At 45.3% G+C, this 17,372-nt stretch overlaps 2 long non-coding RNA genes across 2 annotated transcripts; one reads left to right on the top strand and one right to left on the bottom strand.

Moving 5' to 3' along the window:
- Positions 1-206: 206 nt before the first annotated feature.
- LOC119378630 (uncharacterized) lies at positions 207-4,818 on the top strand. The gene is made up of 2 exons (XR_005181037.2): positions 207-383; positions 4,540-4,818. It is a non-coding gene; the product is annotated as an uncharacterized LOC119378630 (long non-coding RNA).
- A 387-nt stretch (positions 4,819-5,205) lies between these two features.
- On the bottom strand, positions 5,206-16,789 carry LOC125756825 (uncharacterized). The gene is made up of 3 exons (XR_007414788.1): positions 16,554-16,789; positions 14,688-14,816; positions 5,206-5,993 (listed from the first exon to the last, which is right to left on the bottom strand). It is a non-coding gene; the product is annotated as an uncharacterized LOC125756825 (long non-coding RNA).
- Positions 16,790-17,372: the final 583 nt, after the last annotated feature.

The raw sequence follows: 17,372 nt of genomic DNA, 5'->3' as shown, positions 1-17,372 counted from the left end.
ACTGCGTGGTCCCTGATAATCATATTGTGGTTTTGGGACGTGAAACCCCAGCAGTTATTTTTATTTATTATATCTTCTGTTGTGTCCGCGTCTGCACACGCCTACCCCCTTTCACGATGAATCCCTACCAGTTTGGTCTACTTTTATTGGTTGGTAGTGAGGCCAGACCACAAGTGTGCTTTAAACGACGGTCTTTGCAGGTCTTGCCGGGGCATCGCAAGACGGTCGGCAGCACGGTGCTGCGCCTCCCCAGGAAGTTCCAGCACTAGCCAGAAAGCCAACACCCGCCAGAGCAAGCGCAAGAGAAGCAAGAGCTCCATCCCGGTCAGGAACTGAAGCTCTTGACACGGCACCGCGCCTGCCTTACTTAAAATTCTGTATAGGTAAGCAGTGGTTGAGAAAGTTTTGAAGGTTACGTCATTAAAGGGGCACTAAAGTGAAACCATCAATTGGTTTAAATTGATAAGTTGTACTCTCAAGAACTCTGTCAATAATTTCATCATCATAAGTTTATTACCGTAAAATCTCGAGCAAGCGCCCCCCCCCTCCCTTTTCCGGGGGATTTGAAATATCCGCCAATGGACCAAGCAAGTCCCCACCTGCCCATCCGACATTTTCACTGCTTCATTCAGGGTTATTATTCGCTTGACAAGGGCTAATAACATCAGTGAATGCATGCCTATTCAATAACGCGTTTCATTAGAAGCACGCACAGTTCTTCCGCCCCCATTTGAATTTTGATCCGTGACCGAGCAAGGGTCGCCCCCCTCCAAATCTTGTGGGATTTCAAAGCACATTTTTCGTATTTTGGCGACATTGGCTCAATGAAATTTCCTGGAACTCGGTATGCTAAGTCTGTGGCCCCTTCGAAGTACACTGTAGTACTTCATTTTAAGGAACGACATGGGACCTAGTAGATGCCATCAAATCTATGACTTCACAGCATTTGGTGCGGGAATTTCAAGGTGGCATCGCCACCCGCATATTATTTTTGTGCGTTTTCCCGCTTACCAAGCGTGTTCATGCGGCAAGTGTGGCGATTTTTGAATTGTGAAAAAGTAATTTACTAATATGAGAAAAGATCTTTTTTCTCTTTAGTGTTCCTTCAACCTCGTGCGAGAGACGAGATAAATAAGGTTGAACACAAGTGCTATTGACTCTTTAGCAGCTGTGGCATTGCTCTGCTAGATGGAAGTGTGCAGGTTCGTTTGCCAGCCGCAGCAGCCACATCTGAATGGTTTTGAAATTCAAGAGTAGTATACTGAATTTAAATCCAGGTTACTGGAAACACTAAGCTCGTGAAAATTAATCTGTAGTCTTTTAGAATGTTGTGCCTGCAAGTGGTGATGGCGAACACTCCCAGGATTACATGGACAGAAATACGAAATAAAGTGGACGAGGGCATAGTTTCCTGCAACATTTACTAGAGGTAACTGTGGCGCTGTGATTGTTCAGTCACCATAGAAATGGATAGTACATGTATTTGCAGTAGTCTTCGTGCTTGCGGCTTTGAATGCACTTGTGGCTTTGTTTGTTGTTGCGTTTTGGCTTTTGTTTCGGATAAAAGAATGGCTCGTCTTGAACTTCGTGAGCCGATTTCAATTGGTTAGTCTAACAGTGTCACGGTGGTGAGGTGGGAGTGCTGAACTGTTGCCGGACTTCATCTTGCAACAAAGCAGCTGCAGGCTGCACGTAGTTGAAAGAACGAAGCTTAGGTAAATCTGCATACATCATTCCCATGCTGGCTGAAGCGCCATGCGTTACAGCTCCAATAGACACTAGCGCCAGATTTCCCTTTAGTGTACTGTTATGAAACTGTGTGGACGACGGAACAACCCTAGTCATAGCTCTATTGGTAAAGCATCGGACTGGTTTACCGAAGGTTTTAGGTTTAGTCTCTACCGACGGCAAATTGTTTTTTCCTCCACTTAATTTTTTTTCGTTCGTCAGAATTACTAGACTACAGTTCAAAACTACAAATAATGTCCCCCGTGCCTTCTGTGGCTTCATTGTCTACTGTGTTTGTCAGGTTGTGTGTAACAAAGAAAGGAGCCCTTTATCCAGTCCCTTTTTTTTTTTGTTCATAATCATATTGTAGTATTGGCACATAAACTTCAGAATTCAATTCTTTTGTTCACTGACTGCTATTGTTTGGATTGGTGTGTTATAGCATTGAATTAGGGTCGAAAAAAAATTTTTGTAAGCAAAATGTGCAAATAGGTGGTCAGTAAGGAAAAGGCACAGTGGTACTTGAATGTGTGGCAGCTGTAACCATTACTCTAGCTGCATAACTGTCTGTGGTAGAAGAGAATTATGTCATTCACAAGCTTTAGCCTGTTCTTGTACTTGTGCACTTTTCTAAGAAGAGCGAAAGAGAAAACTGCTTCATTAGACGAAAAGTGAGATGTTGGCCAGAGGAGTGTTTCCATGGCATTTGCTGCACCATCGGCTAGGATTTGGAAGCTCTACAAGTAAGGCTAGATGACGTTGAAAAGTTTTATAACCACATTTTAGAGGTAATTTAGCCTCAACTAGGTTCACAGAGGCTACAAGCTGCCTTCAAAATGCTTTGCTTGAAAGGCCAACTGCAACGAAATTTGGCTTGGACAGAATTGGCTCGGAATGCGTGGTATATGTTGGGTAAGTAATGATAATGAAAAATATTGCAGTCGCGTATTTTATTTATAATCGGCGTTCTAATTGTCGGCTAGCACACGATGCGGTGTGCTTGGGCAAATCGGACAAACAGAAATGATGTAAATTCCAGCCCGCCGCTTCTTGTGAGCAGAACATCCTGCAGCCGCATCCCTTCCTTTTCTGCACGACGCCCCTCTGCAAGTGGCTGATTCAGAAAGGGTTTTGACTGTTGTAGTACGATGTCAATGAAATGCACGGCCGTAGGCCGCTGGGACATGTGTGTCATGACCGGGCCAGTTTTCACGCTTCTCAGAAAAGCAAAAGCTCTGAAAGTTGCGGGTTACCGCAGTAAGGCGAAAGGATTGGGAGCTATCGAAGAGTGCGGTGCTTTGCGCGGCTCACTTCAAAGATGATGACTTTATGTACAATCAGTGTCTCTTCGCCCAAATACTATTAAAAATGAAAAGAATGTTGAATCCTGACGCAGTGCCTTCAATATTTAGCCACTGCAAACCCAATAGCAGGAAGACCTTACCAGCGTTCTGAGAAGTACCGGCGACAAGAGGTATTCGTACTAGTTTTAGTATAGCGTAAAACACTTGTGTTAGCATGTCCTGCATGCGTAATGCTATTCATAGCGTAATGCTATTCATATAGCGTAATGCTTCGTCGTAAAAATAATATAGCGTAATGCTATTCAATAGAGATTTAGTGTAGCGTAAAACCAGTAAAACGATGACATGCTGTGAAGCGCTAAACTTCACTGCACCATCTACGCATGAGTAATCAAAGCTCCAAAAGGCCGATCAGCTCTCCATCTAGTTGCAAATAGTCGTAGCAGCAAAGTTCAACAAAAATGTAGTCATTCTCGGTACACCTGACACAGTTAGCGGGTCCTCCAAGACAGCAGGACGAGACGATAGGTGCGAGCAGGCAGTCATTACTTTGAGAAACACTTTAACATTCACAGGAACTTTTATGTGCCCGTTTCCTTGAAGGTGGACGTTTACATAGATTTTTTTTGTTAACATCTTTATAAAAAAAGACACCTATGGGGCGTGGCCGCAAAGCATGTACTTTGAAGCGCAAAGGAGACGATTCACCTGCGTCAGTCAGTTGAGCTGGGATCTGCTTCACTTCTGGTCAGCTGTAATGGCGTCATTTTTTCTAGTTTCATTATCAAAAATAATGTTTTTGGCAAGTTTTTTTCTGGGGTAACGAAGCATTTCAAAGGCGACATTTGGCAAGTTGCATTATGTCCAGCTAGATTGCCTGTAAATCGGCTTTTTGAGGTGTGCGAAATTTTGTCGCAGTTGGCCTTTAAATGTTGCTTCTCACAGTGCATGGAACCTGCATCAAATGGACACTTAAGAGAGCAACAATCTATCTTGTATTTGCGAATTTACCCGTTCTTGATATCGATTGCTGTGACAAGATGCTTGGCAAGGTGGGAAATGCGCAAAAACAAAATACCAAACATTGGCCCCTGAGGTTCCTGTGCCAGTTTTCTGCAATGTCATAGGCTTTGACTGTGAGAGCCTGCATGTTTCTTTTTCAGCAAAAATGGCGTTCTAATGCAGCCAGAGACTCAAAATAGTGAGTTTTGGGAAACTTTATTGATGCAGTGTGTCAAAAATATGAATAAGATACCCTAAAATATTGTCACCTTGACGTTCGGATGCTTACCTTTGGCCCGAAATTCAAAAATGAGACTTTGACTGAAACTTTTTCTTTTAATTGTTAAACTTGAATTTTAAAACCACCGCCGTTGGAGTTCTCTGAGGATAATTCATCGGTCTCATCATCAATTCCCATCAATTCATCCTGTTTCGCGTCAGTGCGCCTTTAATTTATATGAAAGCTTTGTCATCTAAGATTGTCGCGATTATTGTTTAATTTCAGGTTCCTCTGCAGAAGCGTACCTGGAAAGGGAGCTAGAAGAGAAGCTCTTCTCTGCATTTCTTAAAAGAATACTCGGACAGTATTTTTATTTTATATGTGCATGTACAAAAAAAAAATTTTGTGTGTGGCAATGAACGTTTTATTATAATAGACTGTGTTTTGCGTTTAATTTCATTTTGAGGCTAGCGTCTCTTGTGTTACTCGATGAAGCGCACTACAATTTAACGCGCAATGTGTGAAATGTTGTTCAAGTCCTGAACATATTTTTATTTTATGTGTATGTACAAAAAGTTTTTGTGGCAATGAACATTTTATTACACTTTACTGTGTTTTGTGTTTGTTTAATTTCATTTTGAGGCTAGCGTCTTTTGTTACTTGATAAAGCGCGCTACAATTTAACGCGCAATGTGTGAAATGTTGTTGAAGTCCTGAACAATCGTGATGTTAAAAAAAGTGTGAGCATTTTATGTGTTGCAGTTCCGCGTTGTGGTGATTCCATTCCAGAAAAGACATTTCGCTTAATAAATGTGCAACAAGGTTTGGGCCACAGTGCATGATATGCCAAATGTTCAGGCTTTGGACGATAGTGATGTACTACGAACAAAAAGTCTGGCGATGCATTTTTTCACCTGTGACAGTCATTCATTTCTTTTAATTTTATTCCAAAACGGACATCTGCGACATACTTGATATGTGCTACAATTTTGGGCACTTGATGCACAATACTCAAGATATTCAGCTTCCGAACAATCGTGATCCAACGAAAGCAGTGTGGCTTCAAGTGTTTCATGCGTGATAGTTCATGTTTAATTAATTCTATTCAAAAACGGACATATTCATTTTAATAAGCCAGAATTTTCACATATGTTATATGCAATGCCCAGGCTTCGTATGATCATGATGTACAGACCAAAATCGTGTGACAATGAACGTTTTATGCGTGACAGTTCTTCGTGCGCATTTAAATTGTATCTCAAAATAGTTGTCTATAGCTTTTTCACCCTACATTAAAGCCGCAAACAACCACGATGTTCAAAATAAAAAAAAAGTTGTGCGTCAGTGATCATTTTATGCGTGACAGTTCTTGTTTATTTTTATTCCGAAATGGACCTTTTTAGTATTAAATGTGTTACATTTTCTGAGCTCTTAATGCAAAGTACATTTCTTTAATTTTTTAGCTCTTAATAATAAAGGCAAAAACAACTAAATGTTAAAAGAAAAAGAAGTTATGTGTCAATCATTGTTTCATGTGGGACAGTTCTTTCTTTGTTTTTTCATTATGGAACAGATATTTTAATATTATGCATGCTACAGTTTCCGAGCACTTAATGCATTATGTGCGAAATGTTCAGGCCTCGCACAATCATGGTCGTCAGGGGGTACTTTTGATTGCAAATGCCCTCATAGTCGTCATAGGCTATGTCGAAAATAGCCACACCTGTCGTGAAGTTTGCCTGCAAAATAAAAACAGTTAAAAAATAAAAATTTCAAAGCGTTGTCGGTCGTGCGAATATCTGGCGCAGTGGTCGCTTTGAAAAGTGTGCACTGCCGGGCTAGTTTAGTGCGTTACAATTGGCGTTGCACTGACCAAGACAGTGCCATTGCAAAGAGCAAAACTGATTTTTTAATTACTGCCATTAACTGAAAAGTAGTAGTCATTTCCACCGTATGGTGACTGCAAATAACGTTTCATTATACAGAAATACAGTGAGTGCAACCGTTTATATTGTAGAGTTCGGTTTTACTGCAGCATTGCATTCTATTACATATTTTTTTTTAATTTTTGGATTCCCAGCAGGCCTCGGATGAGGCATTGTGGAAGAGGGGCAATATATGGCGAGCGTTCATTATTAAGCTTGTGCGAATGGTAAATTTTAGGTCCGAAGTGAATAGTGATTTGGTCAGATAATTTCAAATTTGAATAATATATATCGCATATAAAGAAAAATGAGCGTATTTGTCAGGACCCAACTAACCTGCACAATATTTTTAAAAATTTTTGAATTTAAAATAGCAAGGCATGTGCAAATGCTCAAAGGGAAGTGGAAGCAGCTTTGAGTATTAGCAGGATTTGACTTGCCGTAGAATGCAAGCGATAAACTGTAAAATATGTTATGTTTTAAAGTTTGTTCTACATTGAGCATACACGCCGGCTTTCAATCTTAAAAAATGATGAATCGATGTGAGGCTAATATTGTCACATAGGTGTTTGTGCCACTGTGAACTAGAGGACACTACTAGCCGAAGACGAAGTTGAAGTGTATCAGGCGTTGATCGATGGTGTTGCACTTGATATAGTGCGTCAACGCTACACCCCTTACGTATTGTGAATATATATTGTAAATACCGTAACTCTACGCGTAACATTTTGGTGGAAGTGCGGGGTAGTCTCTACGAAAGTCGGACCTGGATCTCCGCAGCGGACGTCACATCGGTTCCGCTGCTATGGCTACCGACAGTGTCCCGGCCAACCCGACACCCGTGCAATACGTCATGAATCCGCTTCGTGATCCGGGAATCTTCACCGGTACTGGCAAGGTCGACGTCGAAGAGTGGCTGGCGATGTACCAGCGCGTCGCCAACAGTTACAGGTGGGATCCAACCCTTATGCTGGCGAACGTGATATTCTACCTGGGGGAAACCGCAAAGGCATGGTTTGAGACGCACGAAACCGAGCTGACAAGTTGGGACATCTGCAAAGAGAGGCTACGTGATCTCTTCGGAAGACCAATCGGACGCCAAGTAGAAGCCCAGAAGGAGCTAGCCTCCCGTGCCCAGACGTCCACTGAATCGTACATCTCCTACATTCAGGACGTTCTGGCACTTTGCCGAAAAACGGACAGCAACATGCCGGAGGCAGATAAGGTCGGACACATTATGAAGGGCATCGCCGACGATGCATTCAACTTCTTGCTTTGTAGGAGCTGCACAACAGTTGATTCCCTCATTAAAGAGTGCCGCCACTTTGAACAAGCAAAAGGCAAGCGCATCGTGCAACGTTTCGACCGGCTTCCAAATACGGCTCCGACCTCATCCTGCAACGAACCCGCGCCGTTGCTTCAACCAGCATCACCAAATTTGACGCAAGCCATACGTCGCGAACTTGAGGCTATGGCTCCGAGTTCTCGTGGTCCTCCCTCTACGCATGACCATCTAACAATCTCGCTCATTCAAGCTGTTGTTCGCCAGGAAATTGCGAATATGGACATGCCCTCCGCCGTTAGCCCCCGTCCCACCTCTACCGCTCCGATCATTGCCTCTGCTGCACCTCGACAGTATTTCGCGAATCGGTACCGAAACCCATCTGAGTGGCGAACACCAGACGACAGACCAATCTGCTTCGTGTGCTCCCGGATCGGCCATATCTCTCGCCACTGCCGTGACCGCTGGAATTCATCGCCTCGACCATATGCTGACCGCCGCTACCAACACGCCTCTCGTCCTCTGTCACCTCAAGTCGAACCGTCCAATGCTGGCCCTGCTGCTCCTCCATTCACCAATAGCCGCTCGCCCTCACCTCGGCGCCGTCAGTCCCGTTCGCCTACATCTCGGCGTCCCCCGTCCCCATCCTACTCAGGCCGCTTCTCGGGAAACTAACCAATGCAGCCCCTGGAGGTGAGGCTGCGTTGACGACCTTGACTGCAAAACCTCTGTTGACCCTTGCTCCTAAACGAAACCTAGTTGAAGTTTTTGTTGACCATGTGCCCGTTAAAGCCCTCATCGACACTGGAGCTCAGGTGTCGGTCATGCGCTCCGACCTTCGTAGGCGTCTTCGAAAAGTGCTAACGCCCGCCGAGTCGCCTTTCCTACGCGTAGCCAACGGCAGCACGACAGCCGTAATGGGAATGTGTACAGCCCGTATTACCATCGCTGACCGTTCAACGTTAGTTCTGTTCACTGTACTTGCGGAATGCCCTCATGAGGTGATTCTCGGCATGGACTTTTTGACTGTTCACTCTGCGCTAATTGACTGCTCAACCGGTATTCTGAAGCTTGAGCTACCCCAGTTTTGTGCCGACACCACCGCAGATATCCACTCCCGACTTCGCTGCACTGAATTTGTTCGGCTGCAACCTGATGCTGCGACTTATGTGCTCATGTCGCCTTGCCCACCACTTCGGGATGGTAATTATGTCGTGTCCCCACTTCACGACGTCCTGCTGGAGCGCCAAATAGCTCTCCCTAGCTCCATCATTACGCTCACCAACAACCATGCGTGGCTTCCTCTCCTGAACTTTGGCTCGTCTCCACAAGCTCTCCCTGAGGGTGTGTCTCTCGCTGTGTTGTCCCCTTTGGAAGAGTCCAGCGTGTCTGCTCTCAGCTATGAACGACCATCTGAGTTCGCTCAACTTTCGGCTCCGACGATGCCATCTAACGACAAATTCGCCAGAATGATAGCTCCTGACCTACGACCTTCATACGCTGACGCCCTCCGCCGCGTTTTGATGTCCTACGAAGACATATTTGATTTCGACAATCGCCCTCTGGGTCGGACCGACATCGTCACCCATTCGATCCACACTGGTGACGCTCCGCCCATCCATAGGCGTCCCTATCGTGTGTCGGCGGCAGAACGTCACGTCATACAAACAGAGGTCGAGAAAATGCTCTCTAAGGACATTATTGAGCCTTCCTCCAGTCCGTGGGCATCCCCTGTCGTTTTAGTAAAAAAGAAGGACAATACTTGGAGGTTCTGCATAGATTATCGTCATCTGAACAAGATCACGAAAAAGGACGTTTACCCGCTTCCGCGTATCGATGACGCCCTGGACTGCTTACATGGTGCCAGTTATTTCTCCTCGATCGATTTACGTTCTGGCTACTGGCAAATCGCAGTCGATGACAGAGATCGCGAGAAGACGGCCTTCGTCACCCCAGATGGTCTCTACCAATTCAAAGTGATGCCTTTTGGACTCTGTAATGCTCCAGCCACATTCGAACGCATGATGGACTCTCTTCTACGTGGTTTTAAATGGTCCACATGCCTGTGTTACCTTGATGACGTTATTGTTTTTTCATCGACGTTTGACAGCCATCTCCACCGGCTCTCGGCCATCCTTGACGTCTTCCGTCGAGCAGGCCTGCAGCTCAATTCTGCGAAATGTCATTTCGGCCGTCGTCAATTACGAGTCCTCGGTCACCTGGTGGACGCTACTGGCATACAACCTGATCCCGACAAAGTACGCGCAGTCCGAGAGTTTCCACCTCCTCGTACCTCTGCTGATGTCCGAAGTTTCCTGGGGCTGTGTTCCTACTTCAGACGATTTATTGCGAACTTCGCCGACATCGCTCGTCCTCTCACCAATCTTCTCAAAAAGGACAGCCCATTCAGTTGGGGACCAGAGCAAGCTCAGGCATTTTCAACGCTTACGAGTCGCCTTGTAAATCCGCCCGTTCTGGGTCATTTTGATCCGTCTGCTTACACTGAAGTTCGTGCTTACACTGAAGTTCGTACGGATGCAAGTGGCCATGGCATTGGCGCTATTTTGTCCCAACGACAGCGGGAGATGAATCGTGTAATCGCTTACGCTAGCCGCCTTTTATCACCCTCAGAGCGCAATTACTCGATCACAGAACGTGAATGCCTCGCCCTTGTTTGGGCCATTGCCAAGTTTCGCCCATACTTGTTCGGACGACATTTCACCGTGGTCACAGACCATCATGCCTTATGTTGGCTCTCCTCACTCAAAGACCCTACGGGACGCCTCGGTCGCTGGGCTTTACGCCTCCAAGAATTCACATTTTCTGTGTCGTACAAATCTGGACGGCTACACAAGGACGCCGACTGCCTCTCCCGTTATCCCATCGACCCACCTGACACCGCCGAAACTGAGTCGGATGCCTGCGTTTTGTCGCTCAGCGACTTCCTTCACATCGCCGACGAGCAGCGTCGTGACCCGTATTTGCGATCTCTTATAGAACGCCTCACCTCAGAACAACGGAACGGCCTCCTCCGTATGTTTGTTCTGCACGACGGTACCCTATATCGACGCAATATGACACCACACGGTTCTGAACTGCTTCTCGTTGTTCCTCAGCATCTGCGACCATCTATCCTCTCGCAATTGCACGATGCTCCCACCGCTGGACATTTGGGTGTTTACCGAACCTACGATCGCGTGCGCAGGCGTTTCTTCTGGCCTGGCCTATACCGCTCTGTTCGCCGCTACGTCGCCTCCTGCGAGCTCTGCCAACGGCGCAAAAAGCCTCCTCTCCCACCCGCTGGGTACCTTCAGCCTATAGCTGTCCCCAGCGAAACCATTCTTCCGTGTCGGCCTGGACCTCCTTGGCCCTTTCCCGACGTCGTCCGCGGGTAACAAATGGGTGGCCGTAGCGACAGATTATGCCACACGTTATGCCATCACGCGAGCCCTCCCTACCAGCTGTGCAACTGATGTCGCTGACTTCCTCCTCCATCAAGTCATCTTACACCATGGTGCTCCTCGTCAGCTGCTGACTGATCGAGGTCGCTGTTTCCTTTCGCAAGTTGTCGACGACCTTCTCCGCTCTTGTGCAACGTCCCACAAGTTCAGCACCGCTTACCATCCTCAGACAAACGGACTTACTGAGCGCTTGAACCGTACACTCACGGACATGTTATCCATGTACGTGTCTGAGGATCACCGAGATTGGGACTGCACCTTACCGTTCGTGACGTTTGCCTATAATTCGTCGCGTCACGACGTTACTGGCTATTCTCCGTTTTATCTGCTGTATGGCCGCGACCCGCTCTTGCCTCTCGACTCACTACTTCCTTCAGAGGCAAACTCAACCACATTCTACGCTCACGACGCCATCGTTCGCGCGGCGACGGCACGTCGCGTTGCCCGTGATCGACTCGTGGCGTCTCAGGCCGACCAAAAGCGCCTGTACGACAGCCACCACCGGGACGTGCGTTTCAGCCCTGGCTCCCTGGTCTTGCTCTGGCTGCCTTCACGTCGCGTTGGCCTGAGTGAAAAACTGCTGCCGCGCTACGTTGGGCCTTACCGAGTTCTTCGCCAAGTAACCGAAGTCACATACGAGATCTCGCCACTGAACCGCAAGCCTTGTCCCCCTCACCAGCTACTGAGACTGTGCATGTTTCCCGCCTAAAGCCCTACGTCACGAACACCGATCCGATGCACCGAGACGGTGCTTCTGCCGCCGGGAGTTTATGTCACATAGGTGTTTGTGCCACTGTGAACTAGAGGACACTACTAGCCGAAGACGAAGTTGAAGTGTATCAGGCGTTGATCGATGGTGTTGCACTTGATATAGTGCGTCAACGCTACACCCCTTACGTATTGTGAATATATATTGTAAATACCGTAACTCTACGCGTAACAATATGTTCATTTAACCTTGAAGTGGGGCATCGATTACCCTTGGATAGGTGTATTCACGGTATCGCACCTCTCTACTGCAGTGAAACCGCCTGTACAGGGGGTTGTATGTGGTCATGTATGCGGTTTATATATGTCTATTCGGTCATTTTGAATACTTCAAAATTTATAATAATTTAAGTTAGTTTTGAAGCGAATTCGAATACTGTAATATTCATTCGAATATTTGAACTACTCAACATAACTGAAAAACTGCAGGGACCTTCTGTTGTGCTGTGAAGCAAGTCTCATATTGTTTTAGTTGCATATTTGGCATGAGTGGAACCAGAACACTATACATTGAACATACGTTATACATGAACAACAGCAGTATTCACATAATAATGACAACTGAAATGCTATACTCGGTTACAACCTAACAAAAAATGTGATCTTTGCCCACAGAGCCACGGTGCGCCTGCCCTTGACCTGTGAAAGACTGTTGTGCTAGCTGGCTTTTGCTCGAGCCATTGGTACCTTTTCTTGGGCGAGGTAAATACTGTGCGTATTAAAAGTTAAAGGGACTGTCTACCACTCGGAAAAATTTTTTTGGTTGTGGTGGAATCGAGAAGATTGTTCGTCACATCGGCGGTAGTGAGCATGCTTTTGTCCAATAAAAAATTAGTCGTGAAAGTATGACCGCTAGCGTCACCCAACAGCGATGTGGATCAGTCTAGTGGTAGGAGCAAAAACTCTCGCTGGTAGACTTATTTTGTTGCAAACAAATATGTATAACTTACAGTTGTGTTTTATGCACTTTTGGCAGCTTTCTTTTGCATCAGAGTAATTTTTGCCTTTTTTCTCGTACATTCAAAGAGGCGCCCGGTGGCACTGCCGGTGAAGCGTTTGTCTGCTTGCCTACGGTGGAGAAACGCGAGCACAGCATCTGGCACCGCTCATAAGAAAAAAAAGATGTCTCTGGTGTAGAGCAGCGCGACTGACTTCAGGGAATTTTCTAACCACGCCCGTGAGTTCTTGTGCGTAAAGTGCATAGCACAGTATTCACCGAGGTTCTACATTGAAGAAGATTTTGCCTTCAGGTTCTGCTTCACCAAGGCGTCCGTGTTGGCTGCCATGTCGCATATGCAACGCAAAACACCTCAACATAACTGAAAAACTGCAGGGACCTTCCGTTGTGCTGTAAAGCACGTCTCATGTTCGTTTTAGTTGCACATTTGGCATGAGTGGAACCAGAACGTGCCGGCGTACTAGTGTTACTGGAACAGACCAAGTTTTCCGCTCGACTGCGGTGGTTTTTCAGGCTGACTAACCAAAGCTGGAGAGACTGTGGTAATAATACTTTATTTGACAGTTTGCATGCTTTAAACGACCACTACAGTATTCGTTTTATTAAACGAAACCTGTAGACTACAAGTGGTTCGAGTTTTCGACTTTCACTGGCACTACAATCGTCGTGTCCACCAACCAGCGTTGTGGGTGTCCTCACACCAATGGAAGAGGACCTAATGCAGATAAAAAAAATTCTGTTATATAAATTTCTACTCACTTTCCAGAAAAACCTCTGCAAGGTTGGACACTTCAGACATACTCTTCCTATTGCGATACAAAACAGAAAAGCGATGAAGGACGGTAGACAGTCCCTTTAAAGGTCCGTTGCTATTATGTTACAGTTCGCCGAACAGGGATGTCGGCATCCCTGACGAAATTTACCTGGGCATTCAAGTCTCCAGTCAAAATTGGTGACACAAGCATGTGTCTCTATGGGAAAATCAACTACCTGGAACTCTCGACAAATGCTTGACATCACAAAAGTCGGTAAGCATTATTGGATGGAGCATTTAGGCAAATTCGCTGTTGGAGGGACAGCAATGGCAGTGGACGGATCTGACATTTTTTTGTTAGGTTGTAGCCTAGTATAGAATAATTAATTAGTTCATGCAGCATTAGTATAAAAAATGCAACACTGGCAAAGATAAAACATGTAATAGGGAAATAATCGCATTAGGAATTTTCGACTAATTCGTGTAATCAAACAATATTGCAGTGTTAACCGATATTTAAGTTTGGCAGGGGGATATCGACAAAACAGTACAGAACGATGACGTAGTGAGGAAGAAAAACTGCAAGTGACATGCAAAACATCGTGCGATAACAGAATGTGTCGCATTTTTTTAGCCGGATGCTATGCAAGAGGGAATTCAAAGATAGGACAGCATGTGGGAACATGGAGTAGTGAAACGCACATGTCGATCTGTAAATGCAGGATAGCTGAAATAATTATATAAAGCCTGTGCAACGTGGAATAGGGTCGTTTCGAGCAAGCTTGTGTTGTTCGAGACGAATGAATGTGTCAAACAGTGTCAACAAGGCAATATCGGGGTGAATGCTCAAGGGTTGCAGTGAAAGCTTAAGCTTGATTTGTCTGTGATGCTAGACTGATAGCTGTAACTGTTCGATATGAAACTGCTTGCTTGATTCTGGATTTGTTCTGGCATTTCAATTAAATATAGACTGCTGTCTCCTAAAGACTAAGAGATTTCCGTTATCTTTTTTTTGGTACTCTGAACAAACATACTTCATATGTTTGGTTCATAGAGCGCGCATTGTAGCCTTCATTTAAAAAAAAAAATTGTTCGAATAGTGTGGCAATGGCAGAGCCACGCCGCATTTCCACCAGTGTAGTGAAGTGAGAGAACAGTTTTACAACACAGAAATTTTTTTTTCGTTTTCTTAAAAACCTGTGTGTCTTCCTTGTCTTGTGTACTTTACATTGAGGAAGTGTACTCCAGTATTTTTACTTTAGAAAGGAAAAAGAAAGCTGCTTACAAAGTAAATATCACTTGCTTCATGAAGCGAAGCCATCCACCGATCTTGGTACGTGCCGTGGACGCAGCCGTCCTCTTTACTCATCGACCAGTGCCACTGACTCTGGTTCGGGACGGTCTCTCGGCATACCTGGTGTCAAAGGAGATGGTCAGATAGACACATTACTGTACTGACGAAAGCGTATTTGCTGTAGCTATCAAATCACTCGTATCACATTACAGCTATCAAAAAAGAAAGTATGGTAGGCTCTCAGTCAATGTAAATCCTTAATCGGAATTGCTGCTTTAATGGAACAACTGCCTCAGATACGATTGGTTTTATGCTTGAATTCTGCACCCCTGTTCATCTCTCAGTAAATGGAACTCTGCTTAATGGAACATATTTTCCTGGTCCCTTCAGGTTCTGTTTAACGAGAGTCTGCTGTAAAGCGACTCTAATGTGGGACATAGGGGTCTGAGTGTGGCACTCGCGCAGTGTTGGTAAACTTAAATTTAACTGTAAGCCATCTTTTTCTTCTCAGTCGATGTATCCATCCTTTCCCCCCACCAGGAGATTTCTTCACCTAACAGTGTACTGCCTGCAGGATTGGCACACCTTTGACCATGCAATAATTTCATGTGTTGATGCCGTCAAGCCGTAATCTCCGATCACATTACTTTTTGCGTCGTTCGTGTTGACGCCAACGTAGACTGTCACTTTTCTAGTTCGATAAGGCATCTGAGGTTTTCCATATAACTTTTCACCTGAACCACCACCACCAGTTTTGTACGAGTTTGCAGAAGCGTTTATACCACGATGTAAGAATAATTCGTACACCGTGGTTTATACTAATTGCTGCTTGTGCCAGTTCCGACTAATTATGACTCCAATTTTAATTTATGACATACATTAATGTCCACTCTATCACATACAACCCTTAGCTTAAACTATTCCCTTTTATATTTTTTTAAATATTTATCGAGGTTTTCGGAAAACTCGCACTGGTGCTTGACAGGGTGGACTGGAAGATAGCATAGAGTACTTTTGCCACTCAAAATAGGCATAAAGGAACGACTGAAAGGCGTGTACAGCCTCCAAGACAAATCTTTGTGTGCCACTCAACCTTGACATTTGTAAAGTACACATGACCCCCCCGAGTTCTGGTGATGCGCACTACAATCTTTGAGGCTATGTAAAGGTGCAATAGCAAGATCAGGCTGCGCAGTGATGCTTTGTTTAATGTTGTTTAGAGCACGGTGATTAATTGTGACACATTTCTTTCTTTGACGTGACGTGTCAAAAGCGGAGTAAACAGGATTTACCGTATACATGCGCGAACGTCTGGAGTCAGTCTGGTGCGCCCGTTTTTTCGTCAAATGGGATATTCCTTCAGCAGCCTTTCCCCCGCAAACACTTGTCCAACAAAACGTGGTCGAATGCATGCTTTCAGCAAGAAATTGAAACAACTCTGTTGGTTCACAGCAAGATAGATATTTGAAGTGATCAACTCCTGGTGGTTGAACAACGTGCCACTTGAGCCAAACATTTGAATGGGCAACTTGTATTCACCAAGGCAAAGACACGGCTTCATGATGAAGCATTTGTAAGGAATTACATGCTTGGAATAGTTGTTCAAGCTGGAATGTGTTGCGGCAGTAACTGCTGGCATATGGCAGACCGATAAATGGATTCCTGCTCCCACTACAGTTCCTAGTTAACTCGTTTGATGCGATGTCCACAAGTCACGCTAGTCCACTGAGATGTGCAGAGGCATGCACACTTGTGTGAAATTTTGCAAATCCCAGCACTGTTGCTTTCCACAAATATTGCTATCGCGTATCACTCTTATCACTATCGCTAATAAGCAATTATTGCTGGTGTACTGACAGCGGTGTAAGGGAGCACCTCCGTCTTGTTCGGCTCGGCGCTGCTGAGCTTGTTGGGGCCCGTCGTGACGAGCAGTTGGAATTTAAGTGCCCTCAGCGACACTGTCACAATGGCTTGATCATGCAATGCTGGCGTAGTCTTCTTGAGGTCCGTCTGAAGGTTCAGCTGTATGGGCAGTTGTAATATTAGAAATGAGAGTTGGGCTAGTTGGTGCAAACTACCAACAGCCCATTACTTACTTGAAATACCGTACTTTCTTGCATATAACCCGCGCGGGTTTATGCAGGGGCGGGTTATATGCGAGAAAATGGGGTATGTCTCAGGTCTATAATGGGCAGCTCATTCTTGTGACATCCACTTGACTTGACCCATTCACCCCTTCCTAGTGACTGGCAACGTGCGGATGCAGTGTGGGCCCCTTCATTCGTGAATGCATTTATCAGCTGTCATTGTCAACCTGACTGCAATCACTGCAGGACAAAGGCCTAGATCTGCCATATTTCTCTAATTAACCAAGTCCTGTGCTAGCTGTGACCACGATGAATACATTGCTCACTTGAATTTCTCACTTGAATTTTTGCTCACTTGAAGCAAATGCAGCTAGGTGACAGCAGTAGCATTAGTAGGGCCATCTTGTGGCGCTTTACTGTTGGAACAGTGTGCTACAAAAGCATTTTTTGGTCGTCTCATTGTTCCTTCAAATAGAAAAATGATGCATTATGCTACTGTCACAGGGAACATCTTTGCTGTGTCAGGTCATAGGTGGGACATGGCCTTTGTAATTAGTTCTTTGTGCTCTAGCTGTCGATAGTGTCACAA

The sequence above is a fragment of the Rhipicephalus sanguineus genome, unplaced genomic scaffold (assembly GCF_013339695.2).
Source record: "Rhipicephalus sanguineus isolate Rsan-2018 unplaced genomic scaffold, BIME_Rsan_1.4 Seq901, whole genome shotgun sequence".
Classification (NCBI taxonomy): domain Eukaryota; kingdom Metazoa; phylum Arthropoda; class Arachnida; order Ixodida; family Ixodidae; genus Rhipicephalus; species Rhipicephalus sanguineus.
The sequence above is the reverse complement of the archived record's forward strand: the minus strand, read 5'-3'. Positions and strand labels throughout refer to the sequence as shown.